The sequence below is a fragment of the Rutidosis leptorrhynchoides genome, chromosome 11 (assembly GCF_046630445.1).
Source record: "Rutidosis leptorrhynchoides isolate AG116_Rl617_1_P2 chromosome 11, CSIRO_AGI_Rlap_v1, whole genome shotgun sequence".
Lineage (NCBI taxonomy): Eukaryota > Viridiplantae > Streptophyta > Magnoliopsida > Asterales > Asteraceae > Rutidosis > Rutidosis leptorrhynchoides.
This window is the reverse complement of record NC_092343.1, coordinates 162,489,688-162,504,151: the sequence shown is the minus strand read 5'-3', so window position 1 is coordinate 162,504,151 and position 14,464 is coordinate 162,489,688.

The following is a 14,464-nucleotide window of genomic DNA, read 5'->3' as shown; positions in this document are numbered from 1 at the left end:
TAACTATAACAATCTTATTTCAAGTGATGATCTTACTTGAACTTGTTTTCGTGTCATGATTCTGCTTCAAGAACTTCGAGCCATCCAAGGATCCATTGAAGCTAGATCCATTTTTCTCTTTTCCAGTAGGTTTATCCAAGGAACTTAAGGTAGTAATGATGTTCATAACATCATTCGATTCATACATATAAAGCTATCTTATTCGAAGGTTTAAACTTGTAATCACTAGAACATAGTTTAGTTAATTCTAAACTTGTTCGCAAACAAAAGTTAATCCTTCTAACTTGACTTTTAAAATCAACTAAACACATGTTCTATATCTATATGATATGCTAACTTAATGATTTAAAACCTGGAAACACGAAAAACACCGTAAAACCGGATTTACGCCGTTGTAGTAACACCGCGGGCTGTTTTGGGTTAGTTAATTAAAAACTATGATAAACTTTGATTTAAAAGTTGTTATTCTGAGAAAATGATTTTTATTATGAACATGAAACTATATCCAAAAATTATGGTTAAACTCAAAGTGGAAGTATGTTTTCTAAAATGGTCATCTAGACGTCGTTCTTTCGACTAAAATGACTACCTTTACAAAAATGACTTGTAACTTATTTTTCCGACTATAAACCTATACTTTTTCTGTTTATATTCATAAAATAGAGTTTAATATGAAACCATAGCAATTTGATTCACTCAAAACAGATTTAAAATGAAGAAGTTATGGGTAAAACAATATTGGATAATTTTTCTCATTTTAGCTACGTGAAAATTGGTAACAAATCTATTCCAACCATAACTTAATTAACTTGTATTGTATATTATGTAATCTTGAGATACCATAGACACGTATACAATGTTTCGACCTATCATGTCAACACATCTATATATATTTCGGAACAACCATAGACACTCTATATGTGAATGTTGGAGTTAGCTATACAGGGTTGAGGTTGATTTCAAAATATATATAGTTTGAGTTGTGATCAATGCTGAGATACGTATACACTGGGTCGTGGATTGATTCAAGATAATATTTATCGATTTATTTCTGTACATCTAACTGTGGACAACTAGTTGTAGGTTATTAACGAGGGCAGCTGACTTAATAAACTTAAAACATCAAAATATATTAAAAGTGTTGTAAATATATTTTGAACATACTTTGATATACATGTATATATTGTTATAGGTTCGTGAATCAACCAGTGACCAAGTCTTACTTCCCGACGAAGTAAAAATCTGTGAAAGTGAGTTATAGTCCCACTTTTAAAATCTAATATTTTTGGGATGAGAATACATGCAGGTTTTATAAATGATTTACAAAATAGACACAAGTACGTGAAACTACATTCTATGGTTGAATTATCGAAATCGAATATGCCCCTTTTTATTAAGTCTGGTAATCTAAGAATTAGGGAACAGACACCCTAATTGACGCGAATCCTAAAGATAGATCTATTGGGCCTAACAAACCCCATCCAAAGTACCGGATGCTTTAGTACTTCGAAATATATATCATATCCGAAGGGTGTCCCGGAATGATGGGGATATTCTTATATATGCATCTTGTTAATGTCGGTTACCAGGTGTTCACCATATGAATGATTTTTATCTCTATGTATGGGATGTGTATTGAAATATGAAATCTTGTGGTCTATTATTATGATTTGATATATATAGGTTAAACCTATAACTCACCAACATTTTTGTTGATGTTTTAAGCATGTTTATTCTCAGGTGATTATTAAGAGCTTCCGCTGTCGCATACTTAAATAAGGACGAGATTTGGAGTCCATGCTTGTATGATATTGAGTAAAAACTGCATTCAAGAAACTTATTTTGTTGTAACATATTTGTATTGTAAACCATTATGTAATGGTCGTGTGTAAACAGGATATTTTAGATTATCATTATTTGATAATCTACGTAAAGTTTTTTAAAACCTTTATCTATGAAATAAAGGTTATGGTTTGTTTTAAAAATGAATGCAGTCTTTGAAAAATGTCTCATATAGAGGTCAAAACCTCGCAACGAAATCAATTAATATGGAACGTTTTTAATCAATAAGAACGGGACATTTCAGTTGGTATCCGAGCGTTGGTCTTAGAGAACCAGAATTTTGCATTAGTGTGTCTTATCGAGTTTGTTAGGATGCATTAGTGAGTCTGGACTTCGACCGTGTTTACTTGAAAAATGATTGCTTAACAAATTTTATTGGAAACTATATATTTTTAACATGTGAATATTATGTGATATATTAATCTCTTAACGCGTTTGATATTATGTGATAGATGTCTACCTCTAGAACAAGTCTCATTGACTCACCTAATAATAATGAAGAGTCAAATGTAAATTGGAATGATTCGTGGACTGATTCACAAGTTCCCGAAGGGGAACCGGAAGAAGAGTCGGAACCGGAAGAAGAATCGGAACCGGAAGAAGAATCGGAACCGGATGAAGAAATAGAACCGGTGGGGGAAATAATAAAACGGTTAAGTAAAAGAAAATCCTCAACCAACCGACCAAGGTTAATTATGGTCAATGGTGTTTCCGCCAAGGAAGCAAAATATTGGGAGGATTACCAATTCTCCGATGAATCGGATTCCGACGAGAATTCCGATGATGTTATAGAAATTACCCCAACTGAATTTAAAAAGGCAAAAGAAAATAATAAGGAAAAGGGCATAAAAATAGAGAAATCTAATTCCAACCCCGATGAACTTTATATGTATCGTCAACCCCCGAAGTCCTTAAGTTGTAACAATGACCCGGGAACCTCTAAACCACCAGGTTTTTCTAAACCAATGTGGATCACAACGGCTCGTATTAGGGGAACATCATATATCCCTAGAAACTTGGCAAAACGAACCAAAACCGAAGAAGAAGAAACAAGCGAGTCGGAATAAGATAGTTGTATTCGTGTGGTGTAATATATGTAATATAGTGTGCTTATGCTTTATTATATATGTAAAAATTGCTTGTATTAATAAGTATTTTTTTTTATGAATCTAACTCTTGTCTATTTTACAGTATAAAAACACAAAATGGATAGACAACCCAATATTTTAAGAGACCTACCCGGAGACATGATTGATGAAATCTTGTCTAGAGTCGGTCAGAATTCTTCGGCACAACTATTTAAGGTGAGATCAGTTTGTAAGACATTCGAAGAACGTTCCAAGAATACCTTGGTTTATAAAAGGCTTTCGTTCGAAAGATGGGGGATATCATATTGGGAAATCCATAAGTTACGATGTGTTTACTTTGACGCATATATTGCGGGGAACCCAAATGCTATTTTACGCAATGGGTTAAGAAATTATTTTGACTCAATATATCCGAATATTGGACTTCGTGATTTAGAAAAAGCGGCTAACATGCAACATAAAGAAGCATGTTATGCTTACGGATTAGTAATGTTTGCTTCTCACCAAAGTGAGAACAAGAACATCGGGCTACAACTATTAAACAAAACGTTCCCACAAGTGACGGAGTCGGTAATTGGGGTAAGAAATGAGGTTTTTAGATTGTTACGGGACTGTTGGACATTACGTAACCCTCGTCCCTTTGACGACGTTACAACACGCTGTCTTATCAACGGACATAATGGTTATGTTCCACAAGACCAAGGATGGGAAGTAATCCTAGTAAAACCAGAATGCATGACTTGTTTCTGGACGTATGAATTACGTGTCTTTATTGCCTTTGCTGAACGACTTGTGTACTAGCTAGAATTATCTTCACAACCATCTTGTATCAAATTTATTGTGTGCTATATTTCATGCTATATGTAAAATAAGCGGTATTGTAAGTTTGTAAAATATTGTGTAAAAGTTTGAACGCGAAATATTATTATAATCAGTTTTTCATATAGAATTGTAGTAGTTGAATTGTATATTAGCTACTAAGTATGAACTTAACGGGTAGGTACTACCCGAATTTAAACTTATAAAACGCTAATATGAAGAAAAAGCTTTTATAAATGAGTTCATATTATGCTACGAAATACTATTAACTACTCTTAATATTCTGTATGATTAACTTGTTCCATTTAACTATTTTGAAGGAAATGGCACCGACTACTCGACACACCGTGAATATGAATGAAGAGGAATTCCGTACTTTTCTAGCTTCAAACATAGCCGCAGTACAGGCTGCGCTACATACCAACAATAACCTTGGATCTAGCAGTACAGGAAATCGTGTAGGATGCACCTACAAAGAATTCACTGCCTGCAAACCTTTGGAATTTGATGGAACCGAAGGACCGATCAGATTGAAACGGTGGACCGAGAAGGTTGAATCAGTGTTTGCCATAAGTAAGTGTACTGAAGAGGACAAAGTGAAGTACGCTACGCATACCTTCACAGGTTCTGCGTTAACATGGTGGAATACCTATCTAGAGCAAGTGGGACAAGACGATGCGTACGCACTACCGTGGTCAGCATTCAAGCACTTGATGAACGAGAAGTACCGTCCCAGAACCGAGGTCAATAAGCTCAAGACAGAACTTAGAGGGTTACGAACCCAAGGATTTGATATTACCACGTACGAAAGTCGATTCACAGAATTGTGCCTATTGTGTCCGGGAGCATTCGAAGATGAGGAAGAGAAGATCGACGCGTTTGTGAAAGGATTACCGGAAAGAATCCAAGAAGATATAAGTTCACACGAGCCCGCCTCCATACAACAGGCATGTAGAATGGCTCACAAACTAGTGAACCAGATTGAAGAAAGAATTAAAGAACAGACTGCTGAAGAGGCCAATGTGAAGCAAGTCAAAAGAAAGTGGGAGGAAAACGGTGATAAGAATCACCAATACAACAACAACAGCAATTATAACAATAATCGCAACAACTATCCTAACAATCGCAACATCAATCGCAACTACAACAAACGGCCCAACAACAACAACAACAACAACAACAACAACAACAGCAACCACAACAATCATCTTAACGACAATAATAACCGCAACAACAACAACAATCAGAAGCAGCTATGCCAAAGGTGTGAAAAGTATCACTCGGGGTTCTGCACCAAATTTTGCAACAAGTGTAAAAGAAATGGTCATAGCGCGGCGAAGTGTGATGTCTACGGACCAGGGGTTAACAGAACGAAAGGAACAAATGGTGTCGGAACGAGTAATGGCGGAGCAAGTAGTGTCGGAGCAAGTTATGCCAATGTAGTTTGTTATAAATGTGGAAAACCGGGCCACATTATTAGAAATTGCCCGAACCAGGAGAACAAGAATGGACAAGGCCGCGGAAGAATTTTCAATATTAATACGGCAGAGGCACAGGAAGACCCGGAGCTTGTTACGGGTACGTTTCTTATTGACAATAAATCTGCTTACGTTTTATTTGATTCGAGTGCGGATAGAAGCTATATGAGTAGAGATTTTTGTGCTAAATTAAGTTGTCCATTGACGCCTTTGGATAGTAAATTTTTACTCGAATTAGCAAATGGTAAATTAATTTCAGCAGATAATATATGTCGGAATCGAGAAATTAAACTGGTTAGCGAAACATTTAAGATTGATTTGATACCAGTAGAGTTAGGGAGTTTTGATGTGATAATCGGTATGGACTGGTTGAAAGAAGTGAAAGCAGAGATCGTTTGTTACAAAAATGCAATTCGCATTATACGAGAAAAAGGAAAACCCTTAATGGTGTACGGAGAAAAGGGCAACACGAAGCTACATCTTATTAGTAATTTGAAGGCACAAAAACTAATAAGAAAAGGTTGCTATGCTGTTTTAGCACACGTCGAGAAAGTACAAACTGAAGAAAAGAGCATCAATGATGTTCCCATTGCAAAAGAATTTCCCGATGTATTTCCGAAAGAATTACCGGGATTACCCCCACATCGATCCGTTGAATTTCAAATAGATCTAGTACCAGGAGCTGCACCAATAGCTCGTGCTCCTTACAGACTCGCACCCAGCGAGATGAAAGAACTACAAAGCCAATTACAAGAAATTTTAGAGCGTGGTTTCATTCGACCAAGCACATCACCGTGGGGAGCTCCTGTTTTGTTTGTCAAGAAGAAAGATGGTACATTTAGGTTGTGTATCGACTACCGAGAGTTGAACAAACTTACCATCAAGAACCGCTACCCACTACCGAGAATCGATGACTTATTTGATCAACTACAAGGCTCGTCTGTTTATTCAAAGATTGACTTACGTTCCGGGTATCATCAAATGCGGGTGAAAGAAGATGATATTCCAAAGACTGCTTTCAGAACACGTTACGGTCATTACGAGTTTATGGTCATGCCGTTTGGTTTAACTAATGCACCAGCTGTGTTCATGGACCTTATGAACCGAGTGTGTGGACCATACCTTGACAAGTTTGTCATTGTTTTCATTGATGACATACTTATTTACTCAAAGAATGACCAAGAACACGGTGAACATTTGAGAAAGGTGTTAGAAGTATTGAGGAAGGAAGAATTGTACGCTAAGTTTTCAAAGTGTGAATTTTGGTTGGAAGAAGTTCAATTCCTCGGTCACATAGTGAACAAAGAAGGTATTAAGGTGGATCCGGCAAAGATAGAAACTGTTGAAAAGTGGGAAACCCCGAAAACTCCGAAACACATACGCCAGTTTTTAGGACTAGCTGGTTACTACAGAAGGTTCATCCAAGACTTTTCCAGAATAGCAAAACCCTTGACTGCATTAACGCATAAAGGGAAGAAATTTGAATGGAATGATGAACAAGAGAAAGCGTTTCAGTTATTGAAGAAAAAGCTAACTACGGCACCTATATTGTCATTGCCTGAAGGGAATGATGATTTTATGATTTATTGTGATGCATCAAAGCAAGGTCTCGGTTGTGTATTAATGCAACGAACGAAGGTGATTGCTTATGCGTCTAGACAATTGAAGATTCACGAATAAAATTATACGACGCATGATTTGGAATTAGGCGCGGTTGTTTTTGCATTAAAGACTTGGAGGCACTACTTATATGGGGTCAAAAGTATTATATATACCGACCACAAAAGTCTTCAACACATATTTAATCAGAAACAACTGAATATGAGGCAGCGTAGGTGGATTGAATTATTGAATGATTACGACTTTGAGATTCGTTACCACCCAGGGAAGGCAAATGTGGTAGCCGATGCCTTGAGCAGGAAGGACAGAGAACCCATTCGAGTAAAATCTATGAATATAATGATTCATAATAACATTACTACTCAAATAAAGGAGGCGCAACAAGGAGTTTTAAAAGAGAGAAATTTAAAGGATGAAATACCCAAAGGATCGGAGAAGGATCTTAATATTCGGGAAGACGGAACCCGGTATAGGGCTGAAAGGATTTGGGTACCAAAATTTGGAGATATGAGAGAAATGGTACTTAGAGAAGCTCATAAAGCCAGATACTCAATACATCCTGGAACGGGAAAGATGTACAAGGATCTCAAGAAACATTTTTGGTGGCCGGGTATGAAAGCCGATGTTGCTAAATACGTAGGAGAATGTTTGACGTGTTCTAAGGTCAAAGCTGAGCATCAGAAACCATCAGGTCTACTTCAACAACCCGAAATCTCGGAATGGAAATGGGAAAACATTACCATGGATTTCATCACTAAATTGCCAAGGACTGCAAGTGGTTTTGATACTATTTGGGTAATAGTTGATCGTCTCACCAAATCAGCACACTTCCTACCAATAAGAGAAGATGACAAGATGGAGAAGTTAGCACGACTGTATTTGAAGGAAGTCGTCTCCAGACATGGAATACCAATCTCTATTATCTCTGATAGGGATGGCAGATTTATTTCAAGATTCTGGCAGACATTACAGCAAGCATTAGGAACTCGTCTAGACATGAGTACTGCCTATCATCCACAAACTGATGGGCAGAGCGAAAGGACGATACAAACGCTTGAAGACATGCTACGAGCATGTGTTATTGATTTCGGAAACAGTTGGGATCGACATCTACCGTTAGCAGAATTTTCCTACAACAACAGCTACCATTCAAGCATTGAGATGGCGCCGCTTGAAGCACTTTATGGTAGAAAGTGCAGGTCTCCGATTTGTTGGAGTGAAGTGGGGGATAGACAGATTACGGGTCCGGAGATTATACAAGAAACCACCGAGAAGATCATCCAAATTCAACAACGGTTGAAAACCGCCCAAAGTCGACAAAAGAGCTACGCTGACATTAAAAGAAAAGATATAGAATTTGAAATTGGAGAGATGGTCATGCTTAAAGTTGCACCTTGGAAAGGCGTTGTTCGATTTGGTAAATGAGGGAAATTAAATCCAAGGTATATTGGACCATTCAAGATTATTGATCGTGTCGGACCAGTAGCTTACCGACTAGAGTTACCTCAACAACTCGCGGCTGTACATAACACTTTACACGTCTCGAATTTGAAGAAATGTTTTGCTAAAGAAGATCTCACTATTCCGTTAGATGAAATCCAAATCAACGAAAAACTTCAATTCATAGAAGAACCCGTCGAAATAATGGATCGTGAGGTTAAAAGACTTAAGCAAAACAAGATACCAATTGTTAAGGTTCGATGGAATGCTCGTAGAGGACCCGAGTTCACCTGGGAGCGTGAAGATCAGATGAAGAAGAAATACCCGCATCTATTTCCAGAAGATTCGTCAACACCTTCAACAGCTTAAAATTTCAGGACGAAATTTATTTAACGGGTAGGTATTGTAGTGACCCGAACTTTTCCATGTTTATATATATTAATTGAGATTGATATTTACATGATTAAATGTTTCCAACATGTTAAGCAATCAAACTTGTTAAGACTTGATTAATTGAAATATGTTTCATATAGACAATTGACCGCCCAAGTTGACCGGTGATTCACGAACGTTAAAAGTTGTAAAAACTATATGATGACATATATATGGATATATATATAGTTAACATGATACTATGATAAGTAAATATATCATTAATTATATTAACAATGAACTACATATGTAAAAACAAGACTACTAACTTAATGATTTTTAAACGAGACATATATGTAACGATTATCGTTGTAAAGACATTTAATGTATATATATCATATTAAGAGATATTCATACATGATAATATCATGATAATATAATAATTTAAAATCTCATTTGATATTATAAACATTGGGTTAACAACATTTAACAAGATCGTTAACCTAAAGGTTTCAAAACAACACTTACATGTAACGACTAACGATGACTTAACGACTCAGTTAAAATGTATATACATGTAGTGTTTTAATATGTATTTATACACTTTTGAAAGACTTCAATACACTTATCAAAATACTTCTACTTAACAAAAATGCTTACAATTACATCCTCGTTCAGTTTCATCAACAATTCTACTCGTATGCACCCGTATTCGTACTCGTACAATACACAGCTTTTAGATGTATGTACTATTGGTATATACACTCCAATGATCAGCTCTTAGCAGCTCATGTGAGTCACCTAACACATGTGGGAACCATCATTTGACAACTAGCATGAAATATCTCATAAAATTACAAAAATATGAGTAATCATTCATGACTTATTTACATGAAAACAAAATTACATATCCTTTATATCTAATCCATACACCAACGACCAAAAACACCTACAAACAATTTCATTCTTCAATTTTCTTCATCTAATTGATCTATCTCAAGTTCTATCTTCAAGTTCTAAGTGTTCTTCATAAATTCCAAAAGTTCTAGTTTCATAAAATCAAGAATACTTTCAAGTTTGCTAGCTCACTTCCAATCTTGTAAGGTGATCATCCAACCTCAAGAAATCTTTGTTTCTTACAGTAGGTTATCATTCTAATACAAGGTAATAATCATATTCAAACTTTGGTTCAATTTCTATAACTATAACAATCTTATTTCAAGTGATGATCTTACTTGAACTTGTTTTCGTGTCATGATTCTGCTTCAAGAACTTCGAGCCATCCAAGGATCCATTGAAGCTAGATCCATTTTTATCTTTTCCAGTAGGTTTATCCAAGGAACTTAAGGTAGTAATGATGTTCATAACATCATTCGATTCATACATATAAAGCTATCTTATTCGAAGGTTTAAACTTGTAATCACTAGAACATAGTTTAGTTAATTCTAAACTTGTTCGCAAAAAAAAGTTAATCCTTCTAACTTGACTTTTAAAATCAACTAAACACATGTTCTATATCTATATGATATGCTAACTTAATGATTTAAAACCTGGAAACACGAAAAACACCGTAAAACCGGATTTACGCCGTCGTAGTAACACCGCGGGCTGTTTTGGGTTAGTTAATTAAAAACTATGATAAACTTTGATTTAAAAGTTGTTATTCTGAGAAAATGATTTTTATTATGAACATGAAACTATATCCAAAAATTATGGTTAAACTCAAAGTGGAAGTATGTTTTCTAAAATGGTCATCTAGACGTCGTTCTTTCGACTGAAATGACTACCTTTACAAAAACGACTTGTAACTTATTTTTCCGACTATAAACCTATACTTTTTCTGTTTAGATTCATAAAATAGAGTTCAATATGAAACCATAGCAATTTGATTCACTCAAAACGGATTTAAAATGAAGAAGTTATGGGTAAAACAAGATTGGATAATTTTTCTCATTTTTGCTACGTGAAAATTGGTAACAAATCTATTCCAACCATAACTTAATCAACTTGTATTGTATATTATGTAATCTTGAGATACCATAGACACGTATACAATGTTTCGACCTATCATGTCGACACATCTATATATATTTCGGAACAACCATAGACACTCTATATGTGAATGTTGGAGTTAGCTATACAGGGTTGAGGTTGATTCCAAAATATATATAATTTGAGTTGTGATCAATACTGAGATACGTATACACTGGGTCGTGGATTGATTCAAGATAATATTTATCGATTTATTTATGTACATCTAACTGTGGACAACTAGTTGTAGGTTATTAACGAGGACAGCTGACTTAATAAACTTAAAACATCAAAATATATTAAAAGTGTTGTAAATATATTTTGAACATACTTTGATATACATGTATATATTGTTATAGGTTCGTGAATCAACCAGTGGCCAAGTCTTACTTCCCGACGAAGTAAAAATCTGTGAAAGTGAGTTATAGTCCCACTTTTAAAATCTAATATTTTTGGGATGAGAATACATGCAGGTTTTATAAATGATTTACAAAATAGACACAAGTACGTGAAACTACATTCTATGGTTGAATTATCGAAATCGAATATGCCCCTTTTTATTAAGTCTGGTAATCTAAGAATTAGGGAACAGACACCCTAATTGACGCGAATCCTAAAGATAGATCTATTGGGCCTAACAAACCCCATCCAAAGTACCGGATGCTTTAGTACTTCGAAATATATATCATATCCGAAGGGTGTCCCGGAATGATGGGGATATTCTTATATATGCATCTTGTTAATGTCGGTTACCAGGTGTTCACCATATGAATGATTTTTATCTCTATGTATGGGATGTGTATTGAAATATGAAATCTTGTGGTCTATTATTATGATTTGATATATATAGGTTAAACCTATAACTCACCAACATTTTTGTTGACGTTTTAAGCATGTTTATTCTCAGGTGATTATTAAGAGCTTCCGCTGTCGCATACTTAAATAAGGACGAGATTTGGAGTCCATGCTTGTATGATATTGAGTAAAAACTGCATTCAAGAAACTTATTTTGTTGTAACATATTTGTATTGTAAACCATTATGTAATGGTCGTGTGTAAACAGGATATTTTAGATTATCATTATTTGATAATCTACGTAAAGCTTTTTAAAACCTTTATCTATGAAATAAAGGTTATGGTTTGTTTTAAAAATGAATGCAGTCTTTGAAAAATATCTCATATAGAGGTCAAAACCTCGCAACGAAATCAATTAATATGGAACGTTTTTAATCAATAAGAACGGGACATTTCAACCGTGACAACCCGGAAATTTCCAACCAAATTTTAACATAATTTTTATATGATTCCGACATGATAAGCAAAGCCTGTAATATTGAGTCTCAAAAACCTTGGAACAGTTTACATGAATTCATTTAACCTTTAACTAGTTTTGACGATTCACGAACTATTGTCTATAAATAAATATGTATATATAAATATAAATATAAGAGTATATATAGTACTTTGCATAAATAAAATACACAGTAATTAATTTGAATTAAAAAAAAGTAATTGATATATTTGAATTACTTACATTAAAATAAATGTTAATATCTAAAAGTCAGTATTAATAATATTATTATATAAAAATGAAATTTGATATATTTATATTACTACCATTATTAATATTATATTCATTAGTAATATTAAGATTATTATAGCTAGTGTTATTATTTGTATCATTAATTAATAAGATTATTATAATCATTGTTATTAATTAAATTTATCAATTATTATTGTTATTAATGTTATCAATTATCATTACTAGATCCTTTAACAATAATTTTATTAGTAATATTATTACTGTAATATTAATAATAGTAACCTATTTGTATATGTAATTAATACAATTTATAAATTATATACATATAATCAGTTATATAAATACAGATTTATATAAATACACATATATGTATATGCGAAATACTATTATATATATATATATATATATATATATATATATATATATATATATATATATATATATATATATATATATATATATATATATATAATTACATACACAAGTATCTAGATATATAGATACTGATAAATGTACATACATATATATATATATATATATCTAGTTAAACACGTATTGACATACATAAAAATCCAAAGTCTGTTTTAGATCATTGTCATACTGTATTAGATTGAAATTCCATATCCTTATCATAGTACAAATCAGGAGAAAGTGGTGTACGATTTAATAGTTTTTTATTTATTTATTCTGTTTTAATTTGGCTGATTGAGAAAAATTGAGCACATGCACTTTATGATCGATCAATTCAACTAGTATACAAATCATACAACCTACTACAACTCCTATCAATCATACCAAATCCATTACAGCCTTAAAATTTAATCGAAATAAAAGAAAAAGGGAAGGAAGAACATATAACAGAATATGTTATCTATATACATATGCAATTGCATAATCTTACATCTTACACCCATATCACCAAATTCATGGTTTCTTAAATCAAAACTAGTTTCATCCCCATCTTCCACGACACCCAACCACACCACGATCACCACCATTAACAACTATAAACTGCATGTTTCCTTTTTATTTCGAACATCAAACCAAACCATATCATCTCTACTACTACCTGTATGATCCTGATTTTCAACTAAACATCATAAAAACAATCACCATCTTTAATCACCAAACCATCACCATGAATTGTTAGATGCTATCTCCTGTCTTTCGAACAAACCCACACACCCATGTTGTTACTGTTGCTCGACTCCTTAATGCGTGCGGCTGTTTTCCTTCCTTTCGCTACAACCATCAATTCGTTTCACTCTTGCATGTTTCTGTTGGATGAAAACCACCACCGTTGCCACCTGATCCCTTTATTTAACTTCTTATGCCGTTTCTATTTGTGATCATATTCGAATATTTTGAGTGAGGTAAATGACGATGATAAAGATAATTTCATAATATAGAAGATATATTTATGACCCTACTTGATCATTTATCTAATCATACAATGCACTATCATAAAAAGTCGGTAATTTGTCTGCTTACTTTAATGGAAAATGACGACAAGATGATGAAACAAGGAAGAAACCAAAAACCCTATTCTTTTTCTTCTTTTATTCCCGCTGCACAGTTTATTTTTTTGGGTTGGATCGATTTAAAGATTTCCAGTATAATTAATTATGGACTTACCAACGAAAACATATGCTTGGGTTAGAAACTTGGGCCAAGATTGGTAGTCCATCGAATTGTATTTATTGAAGAAGAAAAAAATAAAGAACTGAGTAAATGGGTTAAAAATATATGGTCTGTGTTTAGTTCAGGAAAGCGTAAATGGTGAAATGGTTAGAGGGTGACATTGATGAACAAGAGGTCAAGGGTTCAAAACTGGGCGACTGCAAATAATTTTTTTTTTTTTTATACACATAGGCTAGTTGGGCTGTTAAATGAAAAACTGAATTGGGCTACTAGTGAGCTATTTAGGATTGGAAATGGACTAGCAAATTTTGAGCTTCTAATGGACTTCAAGTTTAGGTATAAGTCATTAATATTAATATTATGATTATTAAAATTATTATTATTAATATGATCATAATAATAATAATAATTATTATTATTATTATTATTATTATTACTACAAATTATTTTATTATTATTATAACCATTATTTATTTTTTTTACAAACAAAAGATATTTATATAGAAATATATATTTATTACATAAATCATAAGTATATCTAAATTACTATTTTAATATAAAAATAACATATTTAGATATATATAACATT